Here is a 23,476-nt window from a genome sequence, read left to right as displayed (position 1 = left end):
TGTGGTTATAGTGGAGCAGGGTATTTTTGGATGTGTCTTTTTGGTGGGCACAACAGGTATGATTGGAAGTTTGAGGGGTTTGAGGTTCTTTTCACTTTATTGTATAGGTTGTCTTTTATTTATTTATTTATTTATTTATATTATTATTATTATTATTATTATTATTATTATTATTATTATTATTATTATTATTATTATTACTTAAGGCTCTATTTTATTGTATAATCTACCAGGAAAGAAAAGGGGGATGACATAAGGTGGAATAGATCTAGATCAAGAAAAATTGAAAATTGAGTCCTTTTATCAATGCTTTGCTTGGTGGCTGTATATCTATTCCTTGGAAAAGAATTTGGAGGTCTAAACCACCATGCAAGGTTGCTTTCTTTGTTCAGATAACAACCCGTGATAAAATCCTTACTTTGAATTACCCTGATTCTGTATAAGCACATTACTGTTAATTAAGGAAGATGCAGAATTGGTGTCCTATGGCTCAGAAAATGCAAACTTTTGTTTAATCAGATTTTGGTTCATTGAGTGTTCCCAGGGAAGGTGATTAATTCATGCATTGTTGGAATGGTGTGAGTCGGCAAGAGTATAAGAAAACCATGGATGGTAGCTCTGTTGTGTTTGATGTGGATTTTATGGAGATAAAGGAATTGACGATCTTTTGATGGGATGGAGAAACCTCTTTCTAAATTGTTTGTTGATTCTTTTGTGTGTTTGGTTCTCCAAGGGTGTTAGTAACTCGATGATTATCTTTTGGATTTTTTTAGAGAACTTTGATGGCCAAAGGAATGTCCAGCTTTTGTTTTGTCTAGGTATGCTTGTGGTTGTGGAAGGATACATGTAACATTCCCAGGCCCGACCCTGAGATTTTCGGGGCCCAAAACCGATAATCAACTAATAAATTTCTGGGGCTCTTCATATTTTTTTTTCATTGAATGAAAAAAAAAATTGAAAGTAAAGGACAAAAGATTTGTGTCAAAATCACAAAAAATACTTAGCATTACATTATAATAACTAATAAGTATTGTTTGATCCTCACTCTTCTTGTGTTTTTAGAAGAAAATAAATCAATCATACTTGCATAATCTAATTTTTTTACAAAATCATTTTCAATGAATAATAGTGCTAATTATTTTAAATGGGCCTTTTAATTTTTTAATAGATCAATTTATTTTAAGTTAATTTGGGCCTTCCTTAATTTTTTTTGGACTTAAAATATACTTAATATATTAGACTAAACTATAATAAGAGAGACCCCTTTTTTGGATCTATTTTCAATGGATAACAATGCTAATTTTTTTGAATGGATTTTTAATTTTTTAATGGTTCAATTTATTTTAAGTTAGTATGGGCCTTTTTTAATTTTTTTAGACTTAAAACATACCTAATATATTATACTAAATTATAATAAGAGGGGCCCCTTTGTTTAGTCTAGTTTGAGGGGCCCTAGGCCATGGCCTTGTGGCCTATGCCCTAGGGCTGGCCCTGAACATTCCCTTTGATGACTTCATATTTTAAGTTTTCTTGTTTTTTTTTTTTTTTAAATTTTTATTTAATTTACATCTTGTAGTTTTTTTTTACTTGTTATTTAAAAAATAATAAATCAGTAGCTGTTAGAAATAACAGAAATAACATGCCTACATAAAGATATAAAATTTTAAACATAACATATGCTTGTTTATACATGTTTTGTATAAACATGCTATGTTGGATGTCTTGTTTGTTCACTAATGTCTTTATGAACATTTGTTAGATATTCAAGTTACCTAAATGTTGTACAAACGATAATGTCTGTCCTTGTTGTGTCTCGTGTGTATGATTCATTAGTCTTAAAAAAAATTCTTGAACCAATTCTCAACATACGTGCATCGAACCTCAAAATCATCCAAAATTATCCTTAATCTTGTTATAACTCAAGGCTGAAAAGAACTAATGCCAAGGAAAATCTGAAAATCAGCACAATAAGTTAGTAAATCACCTGGAAAGGAGACTTTGTGTCCAGGAACCAACGCTGCTATAATGTTTCCAATGACATCAAGATATGAACAACTGGTCTGTACTCATGAAATTTCGTTGCCACAATCAGATGAATCAGGTGTTTTGGAATATGAGTAAAACAACATCAAGGGAAGGAACACAGTACACATCCACACATAATAAAATTTATTTCAAATGTCTCTGAAGATGACAAAAGTGATATGCCATAACAACTGCCTCTAGATATTGTAGTGGAAAAGGAACCATAGCAGAAGGGTGTTTTGATCTCTCTGGCAGAACCACCTAAAAACAACAGTTCCTGCTTTAGTATTTTTCTTTTCCATTCCAGCTTAAAGAGACATAAGTGGAATAAAAGAATGTAAAAAAAATATAAATTTAAAGAACTGTACTCACTTTGATGGTCAACTCATCTACTACTGTCTCAACAATAGGACATCCAAAAGCTAAAGTTGAGGTAACGCCTACCATCAAATCACTCAAAAAGGAAGTCTTGCAATGGTAGTCCTTATCCAATGACAAAAGTGGCCTTCCAACCTTCCACTACAAGAAAAAGCGTTTTTGGCGACTAAAACTTCATTTTTCGTCGCTGAAAGTAGTAGAATTGGCGACTAAAATGGAATTAGTCGCCAAAATTGAACACTTTTGCCGACTAAAAGAGTTTAGTCGCCGAATGTAGGGGTTTTAGCGACTAAAGGTTGTTTAGTAGCCAAAAGTGATGGTTTTGGCGACTAAAAAACATTTTCGTCGCCGATTATAGGTGTTTTGCCGACTAAAAACAGATTGGTCGCTGAAAATGAAGCTTTTGGCTACAAAAAAAAAATTAGTAGCTAAAAACAGTCAATTGGCAACTAAAATTCAGTTTAGTAGCCAAAAGGGGACGTTTTTGGCGACTAAAAACAGATTTAGTTGCCAAAACTGCTTATTTTTAATTTGAACTTATTTTTTTAGCGACAAAAAATTAATTAGTAGCCCAAAATAATAGAATTGGCGACTAAATAATGGATTTAGTCGCCAAAAGTGGCCTAAATTTTTTTTTAATAAATAATTTATTTTTTACATAAATTATATTGAATAAAAATAATTATATTTACATATACAGTTTTGTGTTAATACCGGTCAATATACTATATAAATAATATATATTGCATATATATTCATGTGATGTTGAAGTGGCATAGTGGAGGGAGCGTGTTGCTAAAGGTGTGAGCGTGTTGCTAAAGGTGTTGGCGGTTCGAATCTCAGAAAAAGCAAAGAAATTGGTTTTTTTTTTTTTCACGGAAGGACCTTTGGCGACGAAAATTTTAGTCGCCAAAAGTGTTTATTTTGGGCGACTAAACCGTTTAGTCGGCAATTCATGGACTATTGGCGACTAAAAGATTAGTCGCCAAATGTGTGATTTTAAAAAGTGTAAATCACTATTGGCGACCAAAAAGTTGGTCGCTAAAGAGCTATTTTTTGCCGACTAAAAAAATTTTAGTCGCCAATACCTCCGGCGACCATATATACGCGACAAAAGGGGCGACGAAAAAAATTAGTCGCTGAAAGTAAAAACTCGACTTTCAACGACTAAAAACGGACTTTTGGCGACTAAAAATTTAGTCGCCAAAAATGCTTTTTCTTGTAGTGTTCAAATAAAGGATATTGTGGCTCTATTTCCCATTCTGATTGCAAAGAAAAAGTCATTGGTATAGAGAATGTTTTTAACAATAGCATTAAGAAAATTTTCCATTTTCTCATTTTTTAATTATGAAGTGTTTTAATTTTTTTTTTTTTTTTTTTTTTTTAACATATAGCCCAATAGGTAGGTTTGAGATTTAGAATTATTTTTTGGACTGGGCTTAGGACAAACATAGAGACCCTTTGGCTGGGCTAAAATTGGGTAGATACAAAATTCATTACTATGTAGTGTTAGCACAGTTTAAACGACCCTACGCTTGTCCACCCGTACTTGCACCCTGATTAGCTAACATCGTTGATGAAATGGAAAAAGTACTATAATGTCTTTTATCTGATTTGATAATTTTCAGCACAACCAAAAAAAAGACAGTCATGTGATCACCCTTTAATCTAGGGCCAACCCTAAGTTTCGAGAGGTTAAGTTGAAATAATTTTTCGGGAGTTTTTTAAATATTCATAAAATAAAATAAAAAAATTACTCTATTTAGTTCAGAGTTTTCAAAAATAATTTTTTGAATTTATAATTCGTATTTTTTATATTATTTTATATTTGGTAAATTTTTAAAAAATATATTCACAAACATTATACATTTTAAATGTATCTAAATTAGGTATATTTACAAAATAAATAAAAAAAATTACGTAAAATATTAAAAAAAATTACTAAAAAAACACATAATTGAGTCATAAAGAGAGTTTTTTTTTTAAAAAAAAGGCTAAATAGATTTGGATTAACGATTAATACATATACAATTATTTTATATTTTATTTTTTCAATCGGGCTAACATCTAACCCTTATAAATATTTTTTGATTGGGCCTAACAAAATTTTTTGGGGCCCTTAAACTGGCCTAAATTAATAAAACAAAATTGGGTCATTTTGAATTTTTAATATAGTACAAGACTAATGAATTTAGGAATATTTTGTCGCCCTAATTTTTGAGAACCAAGACACATGTTTTACCGGCCTTAACCCAGAACTGACCCTGCTCAAATCGTTATGACTTTTGCAAACAACACAACCAAATACAATGAGATCAATCCAAGCACAAACGAGGAGAAAATGTCATGCATTCAACAACCATCTCTAACCTATTACCATTTCCAAATCACAATACTTGAACCACCTGGTTGTGTCTGGTTCTGCCCAGTAATTTTTGAAATTCCATTTTGGCCTCAAATTTTTTTAAAATTCAATTTATATCTTTGATATTTTTGAATATTTTCATTTAACACCTTGAAAAATTCTAAAATTTTACAAAATATGTTCCTAGCTAAATTGATCCTTCTGAGTTTATTTCTGGAGTCTTTTTTTTTTTTTTTAAATTCAGACTTGAAAATTTTGTGTTGCTTATTTGAAGAACATAAGTCAATCAATGGTCAACATGAACACCATTTTTCATCCCCAGTTTTCAAAATTGAGCAAAAAGAACTATGAGAACTAAAGTATCCAAATACAAGTGTTATTAGCCTCACAAGATGTGTAGGACTTGGTTGAACACGCATATGAAGAGTTGGCAAGCCTAGAAGATGAAGAGGAAGTGAATAGAGCCCAAAAGGCTACTTTGAGAGATACAAGAAGAAGAGATAAGACATCCTTGTATTTGCTCTATCAAAGCATTGATGAGTCAAGCTTTGAAAAGATGACAACCTCTAAAGAAGCATGAAGTATTCTTCTGAGTTCACACCGAGGAATTGAGAAGAACATGAAGATTTGACTGCAAGTATTAAGAGGTGAGTTCGAATTGTTTTAGATGAAGGACCATGAGTCAATTTTCAAGTACTTTATAAAGACTTTGACCATTGTGAACTAGATCAGATGATATAGAGACACGATGGATGATGTTTGAGTAATAGAGGAGATCTTGAATCCCTATGTTTAAAGTTTGAACACGTAGTTGTTACAGTAGAGGAATCAAAGGACTTGAACACCATGATTGTGGATAAGTTGATGGCTACGTTGCAGATCCACAAGCAAAGAATAAACAAGAGAACTTTCGCAAGTTCCCTAGAGCAAGCTCTTTAGTCAAAGTTGACGTTTAGAGGAAACAGATAACAACAATAGGGAACACCATAGAGAAGTGGAGGAAAAGGCCGTAGACAAGTTGGAAGAGGCTCCAACATGGGGGGGGGCAAAAGTCAACAGTTGATTGACAACAGAGAACAACAAGTAGTTGTTCCACGAGACAGATAACAAGCAGTTGTTCTGCAAAATAGAAGAGGTCAATAGGTGGTTAACAACACAGAACAACATGTAGTTGTTCCAAGAGACAAAAGTTAATTGATGGTTGACAAGAGATGACAACAGATGGTTGTTTCACAAGAAAGAGGTCAATAGTGGGTTAACAACAAATGAAAAGGTTGTGACAGAAGCTACGTGCAGTGCTACAATTGCAACGAGTATGGTCATTACAATAGTGAATGCATAAAAGAGGTCCAATGTTATAACTGCAATCAGTATGGGCACTATAGTCATTAGTGCATGGAGGAAGTAACATACAACAAAGTTGACGAGTATGTAAACTTTACAATGAGTGAAGAGGTGATGTTGCTCATGTTTTACAATGATGTTGTAGAAAAAGACAATGGAAGAAGCATTGCAGACGATCAAGCTTAAGGGGTGATGTTATGAAATAAGCTTTCTTCTCTACCATCCTAGCTAGGAGGTAGGAGCAAAAATACAGAAAACTAGGGTTCAAGGATTTCTACATGTTACTATAGGTTTGATGGTTGAAGAGTTCAAGCTTGAATGGTTTTATTGTAGTTTATTTAATACATTCATATTATCAATGTTTAGCTATAAATATGTAAGATTATGCTAGTTCTAAGTGTGGGAGTTGAGAAGAAAAATAAGAAAGTGAGAGAGTGTGAGAGTTTGAGAGAAAGTATTCTTATCTCCATGTATGTGTTTCAGTTTATCTAAGTGAAATAAAAGTTTGTTTTTCGCATTATAAATCATTTCTCTAAATCTATTTTTGAAACAACATAAGTGGTTTGAACATTCCACTCCCACCAACGCCTCTGCCATAGTTCTTTCATCGCACACCATCACTGTAAATGCGATATTCCCTCTCTAATCTCTCATTGCTCTATAGGTTTTCTCTTAAATCAATTTTTTTGGTTAAAATCATCATCCATTTGGATCTACGTACAGAGGGATTCTATGGTGGTGGATTTTATGTTAGGTGGTGGTTGCGATTGTTCATTGATCAAATGTGGAATGAGGTGAATGGTGATGAACAATGGATGAAATAATAGGTAAAAAAGTATTGAAGGGTGTAAGGGTTGGTTTGAGTTGAGAGGTAGTGTTGATTGGTGCAATCCAATAGAGGTAGTGGTAGTTGAAAAGATGGATTTTCCAGCATTCTAGAGGTTGTAATGGTGGTTTTGGGCTAGGGTTTTGTATTTCAACCTCTTTGTTTGATCAAATAAGTATTAAGCGGTTGTTGTAGCTATCATCAAGGGTTGTGGTAGAGAGAGAAAAGTGTGAAGATTTTTTTTCATTGGTTTAATTATAGCTTCAGATTGTGAAAGGCATACATTTGATACCCTCTGTGTAAGGGAGGGGGAGAGAAAATATAGGGGTGTACGATTGGAGAAATTGCCACAAAAAAAATAAAATAAAATTGTCACTTGAAGAATTTTGCCAAACGGTTAACTCACAAAAGGGTTTGTGTTTTATAACAAAATTTAAAGTAAGGGAGCTCCATGATATTTCAGAGAATATAAGGGGTGTGTGTATGATTTCAAATTAATAGAGGGGTGTCAATGTGATTTACCTTTTCTTTTAATTTTTGATTTTTATTTTATCAACTTCACCTTAATGTATAATCTATGAGGACTCAAAATAGAGAAATGACATGATGATGTGGAATATATTTGAATCAAGGAAATTTGAAGTCAACTCTTTTTATCATGCTTTGATGAAACCTAATAGATTTATACAAGGAAAGCATGGAAAGTGGCTCTACGTTGTTTGATGCGGATTTTATGGGGGGAAATGAATAGAAGGCCTTTTGATACCCCTTTCTAAGTTGAAATCTTGTTTGTTGACTCTTTTGTATATGTGGGTCTCCAAGGGTTAGTAACTAAATGGTAGAGAGCATCTTTTGGATTTTATAGATAATCTTGAGCGTTATGTTAAATATAATAACTACATATTTTGTCTATCATACATACCATATTACTTTCGTTATCATACTTAGGATTACCATATTTATGTTTCTCTCCTACTATATAAAGGAGTGTTATATACACTGTTAAATTATTATTCAACATAATATTGAATATACATATCATATAATATTATCTTTTTCTCTCTCTTAGATATTGTAACACAATATCAGAGCTATAGGTTAAGCTGTTGGTCGCCCCCTTGGCACACTACCTAAGCCACCCCCTTGGCGCATTTTGTTTCTTTCCAAGCCACCTCCTAGTGCACAAGGTTCCTTTCCAAGCCTCTCCCTGACACACTTCTTCATCTGTTGCCATCATCGTTCAACACCACGTCATATGTTACATGTGTGCCACGTTTGTTGGTTCAACACACGTTCTTCTTCTACAACAGTCTAACATGACCATAAACTGTCTCTTGGCATTAGCTCTATGAGCTTCAGCCATGTTCCTACAATGGTTCGACACGACCATAAACTATATGCTTGCATTAGCTCCGGGCTCTAATCTATCTCAAGTGCCCCTATGCTCTCATCTGGACTTTGTAATCTATTTGCCTTAGATTTATCAATGTTTTATTTTATTTCTAGTTTTATTTCATGTTCTAATTTTTCTCTCCAAACTCAAGTTGGTATCTTTATTTAAATTTGAGATGGGGTGTTAAATATAGTAACTATATATTCTGTCTATCATATATACCATACTATATTCATTACCATACTTAAGTTGCTCTTTTCCTAGATAAAGGAGTATGGTATACATTGTTACATTATTATTCAACATAATATTGAATATACACATCATATAATATTCTCTCTCTCTCTCTCTCTCTCTCTCTCTCTCTCTTAGATATTGTAACAGGCTACATGAATGTATATCTTTTGTTTTGATGAGGTATGCTACTTGTCGGTGACTAAAAAGTTTGCTTACTCATAAAATGAAAATAAAAGCATCAGCACATATTAGAAATAACAATAAATAACATGCTACTTACTGATGCAAAAGTTTTAACATAAAATATGCTTGTTTAAACATGTTTTATCTAAACATGTGTTTACTGCATATTGGATGTCTTGTTTGTTCACTATTGTCTCTATGAACATTTGTCAACTATTCAAGTTAGCAAAATGTTGTACAAATGACATGTGAGTCTTTGTTGTGTCTTGTATGTATGATTCATTTGTCTTACAAAATTACTGAACTAATTCTCAACATACGGGCACCAAACCCTAAAATCATCTAAAATTACACTTAACCATGTTAAAACTCAAGGTTGAAAAGAACTAATGCTGTGCAAATGTGAAAATCAGCACAAGAGGTTGGCAAATCACTTAGAAAGGAAGACTTGTTTTCAAGAACTACATTTTTCTTTTCCAACGACGTCAAGGTATAAATAATTGGTCTGTAGAGATCCATATGAGAGGAAATTACAGTTAACATTGTAAGGTACACATGTTATTTCCCTAATAAATCTTTTCAACAAAGAATAAGCAATATGAAAGCAGCAGATGAATCTGGTGGTTTGTGATGTGAGTAATGCACTCCATCATATGCACCCATTGCAAGGTTTGTGAACCCTAATAATTATTGTACACTGGGCTATATGTTCAATGGGGGGTTTGGGGTTCCTCCCTCAAGTGATGGAGGGTTGGGCGGAGGCTCAAATTTTTTGGATATTTGGATAATTTCCTGTTGCTTCCTCATTACCTTAATTTCTATACTTATAAATAGATGAGAGGGGGGGGGCACATTTCTTTTATTGTGGAGAGTTGTAATTGTTTTATGATCATAGTGAAAACCACAGCGTAGATGTAGTCATATTATGGGATAAATTTTTGTGTTTCTTGTGTATATGATTGTTTCAATTCATTTTAATTTTTTGGCTATCTATTTTGTATCTCATTGATTCTGATTAGGAAGAGTCGATTTCCTAACATATATGGTAAAATTTATTTCAAATTTTTGACAAAACTAGTATACCATAAAAAAAAATACTTACAGGTGTTGTTGCACTAGAAAAAGAACCATATCAAAAGGGTTTTTTTTATTTTTTATTTTTTTATAGGGAATTTACAAATCAGTGGTTTTTCTCCCAAAATAATTACTAACTCATGAAAAATTATATGATTTTGATTAGGGCATTCGGTTTATAAATCCAAATTCGAATTCTTTTAGTTGAAAAGTCTAGGCGGTAAACAATTATGTCCATAAGGACACGGTTGTGCAAAATGACGAAACTACCCATATTATATATATGTACACAACTCTCCTCATTTATGCATTTCTCTGTCTCTTCTCTCTCTCTCTCTCTCTCTCTCTCTCTCTCTTCTTCTTCTTCTTCTTCTTCTTCTTCTTTCTCCTCTATCACCACTGCTAAAAACCTATCTTTCTCTTCCATCACCACTACTAAAAACCCATCCAACACTGCCCAACAATGGTGGGTTTCGACGGTGCCGTTTCAGCCGCTACTTCTCAACATCACAAATACACCTCTCGATGATTCATTGGAGATATTGACGGAACAAGGTGCTAGGGTTTTGTTATTAATCTTCTGCCAGAATAAAGCCTCGCCGCCGGTGAAAATGAAGCAGAGAGTATCGATCTTCCTTAGATCTACTTTAGATCATTCGTCTTCGTATTTTCTTATCTTCTCTTTCTGCCTTGATCACTCATCTTCTCAAATCTTTACATTCACTTCGGTACGTTCACCGGAGCTACCATTAAAGAGAGAGAGATATTCGAATGAGGGAATAGGGGATTCGTCGCCGGTGATCCCAAGGGTTTCGTTGCTACTTACTCGAACCCTAGATCTGCCTACCCTAACCCTAGATCTAGACCACCACTGTGTCACTGCCATCACTGTCGCTCTCTCTCTCTCTCTCTCTCTCTCTTTCTCTGCCGACTGATCTCTCTATCTATCTTTCATCCTCTATCTCTTTCCACCAAAACTACAAATGAACTTGGCTTTGCAGGTGACCGGCGATGACAGTTTGCTTTGGAAATGAATCTACGTTCTATTGGTCGGCAATCTCTGGAGGTTGTTGAAAGTTGTGCTGATGAAGATAGTGGAGCTGCTCATGTGGCTTTACCTTTTGCCCTTAGTTTTCTTGGTGTTCGGGATCTTTTTTTTTTTCTTCTATGGAACGGATTTGCAGATCCTTGAATTCAACTATTAGAAGTGATCATCTTCTGTGGAACGGATTTGCAAATCTTTGCATTCAACTATTAGAAGTGATCCTCTTCTATGGAGTAGCATCCACATAGATCAACCATTGATTTTCAAGAATGTGATTGTCGCGGTTATATATGCTTTAGATTTAGATATGTGTGTTTTGCGGTTATATATGCTTGTTGTGTAGATATGTGCTTTTAATGGTTTTTGAATTGATCTGTTCATACCCAGACTGTTCAATGGATGATCGATCTATTCAATTTCTCTTTCTTTGATAAGAATTTCACACAGATAAGTTCAACAAATAATTATTTAGCACATATATGTTCAATAAGGTTTGTGATATTCAACAGATATGAAAAATTAACTTAGTGAGTTGGATAGATAAAAATTGTAAAAATATAAAAAATTTATACAAATAAAATTTGGATAGAAAATTTGTACAAATAAAAATATTGAACAGATAGATTTTTGACAGATAGAAAAAATATAAAAAGATAGATATAAATTTAAATAGATAGTCAAAAAATTTGAACAGATTGAAAAAAAATTGAACAGATAATAAAAAAAGTCCATAGATAAATTAAAGGGTAAAATTAGAAATAAAATATCCTTCAAAACCAATAAAAGGACTTCTTACCAATTTTACACCAATTTTTCCCTTAGTCCAGGTTTAGAGGATTTTTCGAACCAAAGCAAGGCCTAGTTTCCGGTCCGACCGACCGGCTGGTTTGGCCTGGGTTTCGAAACAATGGTCTTATACTCTTTCTACCTTGAATTTTTTAACAATTTTTTCTTTTGATTATTAAAATTTAGGATAAATTACAGATCCACCCCTGAGATTTGCTTAAAATACGAATTGCCTCCTGTGGTTTGGAAAATTACAAATACCTCCCTATCAGAATTTTTATTTAACATAATTAATTGAAAAAGTGAAATTTTTAACTGTTTACCTATACAATAATAAAATTATCTGAATTATTAATTGAAATAAAATTTTAATATTATTAAGAACTGTTAATTGGCTTGATGATTTATTAATAAAAGGACATATCTTTTATAAAATTAAAACCTTAGGGGGTATAATGTAATTTCTAAAATCACAGGAAATAATTTATAATTTAAGTAAATTTCATGAGTGTGTTTGGAAATTACCCTAAAATTTATCACTAATTTAACTAATTAATCATTTATTTATCTATTACAAATATAGAGTGAAGTGCTAATTCCCCTTTTTTAATCCCTCTGGCAACAGTTTCTGTTTTAGTATTTATATGATGTTTCATTCCAGGGAAATGTCCAACAGAGAGAAACTTAAGTGAATAAATAGAAAGTAGAAAAAATATACGTACCCACTTTCATGGTCAACTCGTCTGCCACTGCCTCAGCAAGAGGACATCCAAAAGCTGAAGTGAAGTGAGGGGGCTACATGAGATGACTCAAAAAAGGAAGTCTTGCAACGGTATTCCATATCCAGTGACAAAAGTGGCTTTTAACCCCCCAAATAAAGGCATACCGCGGCTTTATTTCTAATTCTGATTGCAAAGAAAAAGTCATCAGTATAAAGAATTTTTTTTACAAAAATGTTATAAAGTCCTTCTTATCGGTCTATAATTTATTCCGTATATGTTTATAAGATAGAGATGAAATTAATAAAATGTAAAGTTTATAAATAAAATAAGTTTAAATTATAAATTCTTTTTTTTTGGGATAAATTTTGAGTCAATAAATTTGAATTTATAGTGTTGTTGATTTTTTTTTTAACATTAACCTTAGGAAAAATTTTCATTGTCTCATTTGTTTGTTTTTTTTATTATTTAAATTGATCACTGCATGAAACTGAGATCATTCTTTCATCCAAATGGAAAGGGAAAAAAAATTCTATAGAGGGAAATAGTAAAATCAAAAACGACCAAAAGCTGAATAGCAATTCTTATCATGCTGAACTTGCAGTCTTTGAAGAAGCCAAAAACACACGATGAGACTAGCAAAACCTAGCCAGATCAAAAATATATATGGCAATCGATTCAGTTTGTTTCAACTTAAAATATTTTACACCAAAAAAAATAAAAAATTTGTTTTGTTTTTTGACGTTTGATTGACATTTAAAAATAAAAATATTTGATTACCTAAAGATAAATTTTGATTCAATAAGTGTCATTTATGATTTTTGAGTGGGTTTAGATATTTATTTAAAAATACTAAATGTGTTGAAAAGATAATGAGTAAGAGTTAACTTCATAAAAATTGACTCAGAAAATTTTTAAAAGTAAGTCATTTTAAAAAAAGGATGCAAAAACATTTTCCTTAAAAAAATGTTTTATTTACTTTTTGTTTAACCGAACAACAAAAAATGAATAAAATACCCCAAAACAAATGTTGCCGAATTGAAGGATTGTATGTCTATATATATGTATGTATACATATGTACGTCAAGGACCAATGATTTTGGTACTTGGAAAATATATCACTCCCGCAAGCATCAAGTAGGAAATTTAGCAATTGAAATTTACTCTTTGTTTGTTTCAGTGCAAAATATTTTTTATGGAAATTTTTTTTCAAAAAATATTTTTCATAGAAAATGTTTTCTTATATTTGGTTTTGTTTTTTTTAAACTAATGCACTAATAGTTGCATTAGTGGTGGTAATAGAGGAGGAGCAGGTGGTGAAAGTGGTAGTGGAGGTTCGAGGTGTTGGGGTGTTTGCGGTGGCGACTGTGATAGTGATGGTAGTGATAGGGTGGAGGTGGTAGTCGTGGTGGTTTGGTGGCAATGGAGGTGGTGACGGCAATGCAATGATGGATGGTGGTGGTAGTAGTCTGGTAGTGGTAGCATTAGTAAAAATTTAGTTCGGAAAACGTTTTCCAACTTTTAAAAGTGAAAAATATTTTCTGTTCAAATATACTTGTTTTCTATTGATCATGAAAAATATTTTCTAATGACTTTTATTTTCTGTCATATCAAATATCAAAAAATGTAGAAAATATTTTTTGGAAAAACAAACGGAGTTGATTATTCTTAATGTAATAAATTGGACAAATGTTGAGCCAATCTTCCAAAAAAAAAAAACAGACACATGTCTGAAAAGCATATGGATCCTGGACATTGTAGCAATTGAAATTTCAAGAATTACATTGAAATCTAGTTCCGCTACAGTTGATAACAGAAAATAAGAAACAATAACTGTATTCCTAGAATCTATACGTAAATGTGATGATGATATACTCCCTATTTCATTAGCTTGTAGTGGTTGTCATAAATAATCGACATAAACAGTTAGATGTGATATATATCTATTAGCCTGAAAGGGTTTTTTTATTTTTATTTTTATTTTTTTAATTTTTAATTTTTTAGATAGGATATTAGTCTGAAAGGGTTCAACATCCAAAATATGAAACTATTTTCCAAAAATTAAAAAGGAAAAAAATTTAATGCGGTGCATTTTTTGTAGTTAAATAGTAAGGGAACTTATTGTCCAATAGGTTTTGTGAGAATTAATGACGTTTTTAATAAAATACTATAAAAAATTGTCACTAATTGTTAATTTTCAGCGACAATATAAAAAATTTGTCTAAAAAATGTCACTAATTATAAGTTTTAGCGATAGTTTAAAAAATTGTCACAAAAAAATGTCACTAATTTTAAACTTTTAGCGACATTTTAAAAAATTCGTTAAAAAAAAAGTCACTAATTATAAATTTTAACAACAATTTATAAAAATTGTAATAAAAAGAATCACTAATTGTCAATTTTTATCGCTATATGCAAAAAATCGTCATAAGAGATTATTTTTAGCGACGATTTTATTTGGATTTATTTTTAATAAAATTTGAAGAGAATGGATTTCAACTATTAAGATCTATTGATAATTTACCCAATATAATAGTATTACATGGAATTCCATCATTCCCTTGGAAATTTGGTGGGGAACTTTCAAATTGTTGATGTTTTTATGGTATTAGAGTGTTCTGTATTCCAAGATTTGTGATTTCAAACTTCTGAAGCAACCAAAAACCATATCATCAATAAGATTCAATCCATACCCATTGGGTGTGTTGGTTTGGACGGATTGGATAAGGGAGATTGTAATCCATCGGACTATTAGTTCCGAGATATATTGTCCCCGGACTATTTGGTTGGATTGGATTTGTATCCAATGTTTGTTTAGTCATGGGATTATATGTTTGGATTTGACTATTTTCAGTGAATCTAATGTTTGGTTGGACGGACTGGATAAGGATAAATGTTCAAAAGACTATTTTACCCTTGTAATTTATAATTTTTATTTAATATATAATTTAAAATTTGTAATCTATAATTTCTAATTTAACAACACTAAAAAAATTTAATTTATAAGGCCATAATTTTTAATTTATATTTTTTATTTAATATATAATTTTAAATTAATGACAATAAAAAAAATAATTTTATTTAATATATAAATTAAATTTTCAACAACACTAAAAAAATTTAATTTATAAGGTCATAATTTATAATTTATTATTTTAAAATAAATTTAATTATAATTTAAATTTTTTATTTAATATATAATTTTAAATTAACAACACTAAAAAAAAATTATTTAATATGTAAATTTAATTTTTTAACAACACTAAAAAAATTTAATTTATAAGGCCATAATTTTTAATTTATTATTTTTAATTAAATTAAATTTATAATTTATAATTTATAATTTAAATTTTTTATTTAATATATAATTTTAAATTAACAACATTAAAAAAGTAATTTATAAATGTTCAAAAGACTATTTTCTCATTTTCTAATTGTTTACTAAGTAATAGTATGGAGAGTAAAATGGACATTTCACAAAATAATCTCATGGGATACCAACTACATGGTTTCTATCCTACCTTCCCCAATGAGATAGGATAGTCCCATATTTGTGGGACTAGTAGTCCGGAGTAAAATTTTTCAAACAAATAATGAACTATTAATCCAGTGAGACTAATAATCCAATCTCACACCCTAATCCTTCAAAACAAACACACATATTATATATTCTTGTGGGCGAAAAACTAAGAAAAATGGATACGAATTTGCAGGCCCAGTTTGGAGGGGGACAAAAGCAGTCGCTTCTGGCCTTAAAAAAAAAAAAAGGCTGAAAATAGGACCCTAAAAAAATTTACAATTTTGTACCAGTGTATTAAAAAAAAATGGGGCCCAATTTACTATTAGTATAAGTTTAAAGGCCTGAATGAATAAAAAGCCCAATCTAAACTTTAACTTTTTAACAAATAAAAGGCCCAATCTAAAATATAAAAATATAAAAACTCACTACAAAAATCTGTTTAATACATAACCCAAATTAAATTTAAAAAGTCCAAAAATTTGAGGCCTATATTCTTAAATCTTTTAAAGTTAGGCCTCGTTTTGAAAATAAATTATTTTAGTATTTTTTTAATTTTTTTGACTAAAATTTGACATAAAAAAATTAATGTGTGAGATAACTTTTTAATTTTTTACGAAAAAAATGTAAAAAGTAGGAAGAAAAAAAAATCTTTCACATTTTTATATAATTTATTGGTTATTTGATTATTTTACTAACTTTTTAATTTTAAATTAAAAAGTGATATTCTTCAACAAAGCCCAAGTGTAAAGAAATTTGAGGTCCAACCAATCTCTTCTCTCTCTTATCTATGGTTGGAGCAAGATTCTTCAGAGTTTTTTTTTCCTAAAATTTTTTAGAGTGATGCATTGTGTGGTTGAGATTTAATAGCAAGTCACATCAATTTTTTAATATTAAATCTCAACCACACAATACATAACTTTAAGAAACTTTAGAAAAAAAACACTCTAAAGGATCCTTGGTGGGTTGTTCGTGCCTCTTTGACTGACAATCAAAATTGGGGAAAAACAAAACATAACCCTTAGAGCAAAACAAAAGCTAGCCACACATAACAGCCACTCAAAGATTAATTGAAGTTCAAAGAATGAGAAATTGGAGGCCTAAAACTCAACATTATTGATCTTCTCTCATCTTTCATCCATCATAAATAGTGAAGATATTTTCTTTCCCTCTCTATTTTTATTTATTGATTGATTTTATGGACCTATTCAACTAATTTTTTTTTTTTTATATAAATTGATGAACATTTTATATATTTTTAAATTTTTTGTAAACTTTATTATATATTTAAGAAAAATTTAGCAGACTTTTTGTAAGTATTATTTTTTTTCTATTTGGATCCAAAAAACTCAGAACCAAGTTGACACTATAAGAAACTAGCAATTTTCCCATTCCGCTCCAGTAACTTAGATCTATGTATGTTTTTAATAAAGAAGCATACAAATTAAGTTTTCCAAAAATTTATCATGAAATGAACTTGCAAGTTATGAGCCTCAAACTTGCATGAATAATAACAATAATAATCATCATCTGTGAATTTGTGAAAATCATACCCAAGAAAAAAGAAAAAGAAAGGGGCTTATTCTTCTATAGAATTACAAGAAAAAAAATTCCATTTTTTGTTGAAATTTGGTTGAATTCACAGTTGGGGGCATCTGGTCAACAAGAAGTCACAGCACATTGTTTTTTATTATAAATGTGCACACCATTTGAAAAAAAACTCCATAGCTTTCTTTTTGAAAAATCGAAATATTCAAAATTCGAGCTCTGTAACCATCTGAACTTGAGTTCAAGCTCTGTAACCATTGAAACAACTTTTTACACTTTGATTTATTTCATCGTATATTTTCTAGAAACTGGGGAAAATGAGAAATTTTGACAACATGAGATAAATAAATTTAGTTTCTTTTCTTTTCCTCCATTTTCTTGGCGGCCAAACAAACCTAGATGGTTTTATTTCAGAAACAAAGCCAGATTCCATTATACTATCAAAAAGACCAAAGCCTAAAGTGTAAGATCTGTAGCTCAATTTGCTACAGGGGCTCGTTCGGATGCGATATATATATATATATATATATGTATATAGATAGATGAGAGACAAATTTGATGAACTGAGAGAGCTTACTCTGCTTTCGACATTGACGATCTGAAACTCCTGCGAGGAGAAAGAAGAAGATTCGGCGAGGAGAGAGAAGTGAGCCACGACTGAGAACACTAGGGCTACTCGAAGAAGCCTAAGCAGAGCTTCCATGGTATGGTTCTCTCTCCTCTCTCATCCAGTTGACGGAGACGACGACCCACAGAGAAGACCGTTGTTTATAGGTGCAATTTTGTATTTAACATTGGGAAAAATTATGTAGAGGCGCAAAATGTGTATAACATATAAGAGCGTGGGACAGTTCAATATATATATATATATATATAAGAGCATGGGATAGCTAAAAAAAAAGTTGAGCAATGTTAGAGACCCCAAATATTTTACTAAAAATTTTACCAAATGTCTCACATGGGTGTGGGACCCACATAATGTGGGTCCCATGTGGGTCCCACACCCATGTGAGACATTTGGTAAAACTTTTGGTAGAATTTTTGGGGCGTCTAGCATTTTTAAAAAAAGTTTGTTAACTCCAACTACACCCTCTACTTTTCACTAGTTAAAGTATAAAAAAAATATATTCTTTATTTTACCTAATCATTTTAGTCATTGTGTTCTCCAACCACGCTCTTTATTTTAACAAATTATTTAAACTAACTTAATTAATTTTTAAAATAAAAAAATACTAATTGTTAATATTTTACTAATATAAATTTGTAATAAAAATAAATTTGCCCATACAAACATATAAAACCTATAGAATAAGGAGAAAAAAAAATACAAAATATAAAATAAGTTATTCCGTAATTCATCAAACAGAATTGAAAGAACATATAAAATTGCTACACACACCCACCCCCCCCCCCACACACACACATATATATATATATATATATAAAATATATAAAATCCCAAATTCAAGATATAAATATACAAAAATCTAAAATATATACATACATAATTGTTTGGAGAGCCTCTGGGGCTCTTCAATTGTAGCTACCAAAAAAATAGGATGGTAAAGTAGCTAGCCCAATAACTAGCCCATTGGAGCTCAAAATTAGACTTACATTGGCTAAAATGCCTAACAAGCCTTGTTTAACTATTCTCTTGGAGATGCTCAGGTATTTTAGTCAATATAACTCTAGTTTTGAGCTTTAATGGGTTGAGTTTTGGGTTAATTACTTTATCATCCTACCTTTTTGCTAGCTACAATTAAAGAGTCTCATAGGCTCTCCAAACAAATATGTATTATATGTTTTGGATTTTTGAATATTTATGTCTTGGATTTGAGATTTTATATATTTTATATATGTATATGTGTATGTAGCAATTTTATATGTTCTTTCAATTCTGTTTGATGAATTACGGAATAACTTATTTTGTATTTTGTATTTTTTTTTTCTCCTCATTCTACAGATTTTGTATGCTTGTATGGGCAAATTTATTATTATTGCTAATTTACATTAGTAAATATCAACAATTAGTATTTTTTGTTTTAAAAATTAATTAAGTTAGTTTGAATGATTAGCTAAAATAAAGAGTGTGGTGGAAGAACACAATATCTAAAGTAATTAGGTAAAATAAAAAGTGTACTTTTTTCGTAGTTTAGCTAGTGAAAAGTAGAGAGTGTGATTGGGGTTGTTCTAATGAAAGAAAAAAAAAATATTAATTATATATTTTTTTTAGTCATAATTAAAAAATAATAATAATTAAATATCACATATGGTATAATTAAAATAATGTCATAACTATTAAAAAAAATTATTCATAACTATCGAAGAAAATGACATAATTAGATGTGCATATAGTGGAAGTATGTAGGGTAGAATTCTCCTTTAATGTTTTAGTAATTTTTGTAAATTTGTAGCATTTTTGTTAGAAAAATACTATGACCCTACTAAAGTATCTCAAATTTATCCCGAATGAGAATTGTGTGATTGAGATTGAGTTTATGTAGTACAGAATCTATGTATAGCGATCCCGGTTTTCCCATTCTTTGTTTATTGTATTCCAGACTTGGTTCTGTGGTTGTGTTGTTGCTTTATTCTCATTTCCATCCTTTACTCCTTGTCTTTGAGTTTTAGGTTGTGTTGGGTAAGTTTCGAACAGGTTGGTTCAGCTTTGGTCCCCACAATTGTTGCCCAGGTTTTTGGTGATCCGCTCGAGCGGGTCTTCTTGCGCTCGAGCGGAGTTTGCACACTTTCAGCATTTTGTACGTCTGCAGAAATACTACAAGAGTGTTTTTCGCGCTCGAGCGGTGTTCTTTACGCTCGAGCGGGTAGCACTCGAGCGGGTATTCTTGCGCTCGAGCGGGTGTTCGAAGTCTATGAAAGTAATGGAGGAGTGTAAGCTACGCTCGAGCGGGTTATCCTTTGTGCTCGAGCGGGTGGAGTTTTGTAGTTGTGTCTTGGCGCTCGAGCGGGTATCTTTATGCTCGAGCGGGTCCAGTTTTTGTGTTTGACACTCGAGCGCCCTATTCTCCGCTCGAGCGGGTCATACATATATCACTTAGCAGCTGGGTCATTTTAGATCACTTTTTCAACCCTCACTCTCTTTCTTACTTTTCAAAACACAAAGTTGAGAGCCTCGCACTCTAAAACTCCAACTTCTCTCTAGGGTTTGATCTAGTGGGAGTGATCTTCTACCATTGGACCTTTGTAAAAAGTGTGGAGCTTGTTGAGAGCTACATTTTGATCCGAAAATATTAGGGTTTGGAGCATTTCGAATTTCTTCATCTTCTTCCTTTAAGCTCCGAATTTGAGGTAGGGATGATCTACTCCTTCTTATGAGTTTTGACATAAATATTAGTCATTTTGATTAGTTAGTAATGTTGGGTAATTTTGGAAAAGTTAGGGTTTGTTTGGTGGTTATAAAAAGGGGGTTTTCAAATGTTAAACTCTATGTGCGTAAGAGAACTTGGGAAATGGAATTATTGTTGTCAAGTTGATGAAATTGAACCTTAGGGTTGATGTTGAGAAAAAAGGAAAAATGCCCTATTTATGTTGAATAATTAATTTGGGAAAATGTGAAATTGAGTTGAGAATAATGAAATTGGGGAATTGTAGGAGTAAATGGTATAGTTGGATAATTTAATCACTCACCTATGAGATTGTCGATATTTTATCTGTTGATGAATTTATTATCTGTTTAGAGATAACTGTTTTGGGCTATTGGTGGATGATAGTCTTGATTGTTGTAGACATTGTATGTTGATTAGGGAAAACTGAAACTAATCGAACGTGTTATGTCATTGAATGTGATGGTTGGAATAATACAGCAAATATGTGTATTGATTGATCATGGTATGCGATGAAGTGCTTAAATACATTATGTATATAACTTGTTTGGGAGGAGATAGGGGATGTACTCCAGTGTGTGAGAGGAGATAGGGGATGTACTCCACACACATATGTGTTCATATACTTTAACACATTACGTATGTAACTTGTTTGGAAGGAGATGGGGGATGTACTCCATATGTGTTCATATACTTTAATACATTATTTATGTACTCCATATGCGTGTTCATATACTTTAACACATTGTTTGTACATCTATGTTTGGGAGAAGATAGGGAATGAACTCCATAGGTGGTTATATGTTTAAATACATTATATATGTATCATTATTTGGGAGGAGTTGGGGAATGTACTCCATAGATAATTAAGTTGGCCATGGCGTTCGGGGTGAAAGTCCCGAGACCTTATAAAGTGAAGTATTAGTATGTGAGATGTAGTCTCATTTTGAATCATGGGTAACGGAAGAGTTAACAAGTCGAGTGGTAGTCTCACTTAAATCGTTTGGTTAGACATTGAACCATAATTAGGAACTGATCTGGACAAATAAGGGAAGTGGATGGTAGCATGGATGTAATTGTTGCCGGACATTGAGAAGGGTGTGATTTGGTGTATACCTGTCAATCATTTGATGTATGATAATGTTTATACGTGTCGATCATTTGTTGTGTGATAATGTTTTAGTTATTTCTCATATTGGGTTTAGTATATTTCTACTGGGCTTTGGCTCACCCTACTTGGGATACCATTTTCAGGTACAAGAGACATGCCAAGTTCAAGATCTTTGCTTGGGAGGTCTTCGGAGTTGAAGACTCTGCTTTGTTATTTATTTTGTTGATTATACGTAAATGCAAGCCGAGGGCTTTACCTGTAAAAAGAGTTAGAACTCTTCTTTTGATTGACCAAGTAACAACTTGAAAGGATGTAAGCCTGCAGGGCATTTTATCATTTTTGTAAACATTTGTAATTAATATGAAATACACTTGTGTAGTATTAACTTTGATGTTTGTATGGTAATGTAAACTGTCTATCATGTTGATGGAAAGATTGGATGTGGGAATTATGTATTTTTTTTTTGAGGGCGTTACACTATGCATAGAATAAATCTGAATCACAAAATAATAATTTTCAATAATTTTTAAATAGTTAACTCTGAATTTATAGTATCACTACTGTAAGGACATATTTTATGAATGACAATACGTGGCCAAGGTGGCAACGGAGTGTCAGCTGAGGTGCCAAGTGTCTTGGTCATGTTGCCGAGGTTATCTACGGAGATATCGGAATCCGAGATGAGCGGATAGGAGACAAGAGTCCTAGAATGGGGGATGACCTCAGTCTGGATAAAGATAAAGCTCTTAGGGAATTTATCTCTATCTGGCTGGGAGTCCAAGATGAGCATTGAGCCAGAGTCCATTGAAGTTAGGCTTATACGGGGATCATGTTAGTGTTAGCTATAAAATAAGGCACCCTCGTGGGTTTGCGGTACGTTTTTTGTATTCTGGCTAGTGAGTTAAGCACTGTTTGCTATCTTTGGGAGATACTGAGTACTGACTTGATCGTCGGAGTGCCCCCGGGTGGACGAACCACCGCTGGAGTCTTATCTTTCTGTGATAGGTTGTTCGGGCGTGATCTATTCTGCTTGTACTCTCTCGTTGAGTTCTTGTTTGGCAGTGTGGTCGGAAATCAGCACCCATAATTTGACAACATCTGTGGGAAACTTAAGGAGAATAGATGGCCAATGATGGGCAGAAAGAAAAGATTGGGGGTGACATCCCTAGTGGGAGTGGTAAAAACGCTGATCCTAACGTTGAAGAGGACAACTGTAATGAAGAACCTTGGGATAAGAATCCCAGAGAAAAGGATGTCGGCCAAGAGGGAGACGCACCGAAGAAAGCATGTCAAGGCGGGTATTACAACGAAAGCAACCTTCAAGTATGGAAAGATAGATGCTTGAGGAGGGACGGCAAGATGAAAGGAATGGCAAACAAGTTGGTAGACCTACAATTGGTTGTCAACTTCATGATGCAGAACAACGTCATACAGCCACCGTTTCCATTAGAAGACATGCCGATTCCAGTGGCCAAGAACGATGCCCAGAAGAGGGGGGACAGAAAGCAATCCCTGCAGTCTCTCAGCATGACAGGGTGAAGGAGCATTCGCATCGGCCTTCACAGGAGGTCGGGCGAGGAG

General features: G+C 32.3%; 1 long non-coding RNA gene across 1 annotated transcript; it reads right to left on the bottom strand.

Annotated features, from left to right (window-relative positions):
* Positions 1 to 1,583: 1,583 nt before the first annotated feature.
* LOC114323952 (uncharacterized) lies at positions 1,584 to 18,218 on the bottom strand. Its single transcript, XR_014337089.1, has 3 exons — positions 18,018 to 18,218; positions 12,379 to 12,561; positions 1,584 to 2,286 (listed from the first exon to the last, which is right to left on the bottom strand). It is a non-coding gene; the product is annotated as an uncharacterized LOC114323952 (long non-coding RNA).
* Between the last annotated feature and the right edge of the window lie 5,258 nt (positions 18,219 to 23,476).

Source organism: Camellia sinensis, chromosome 8 (genome assembly GCF_055761805.1).
Source record: "Camellia sinensis isolate YWXY chromosome 8, ASM5576180v1, whole genome shotgun sequence".
In the NCBI taxonomy this organism is placed as follows: domain Eukaryota; kingdom Viridiplantae; phylum Streptophyta; class Magnoliopsida; order Ericales; family Theaceae; genus Camellia; species Camellia sinensis.
The sequence above is the reverse complement of the archived record's forward strand: the minus strand, read 5'-3'. Positions and strand labels throughout refer to the sequence as shown.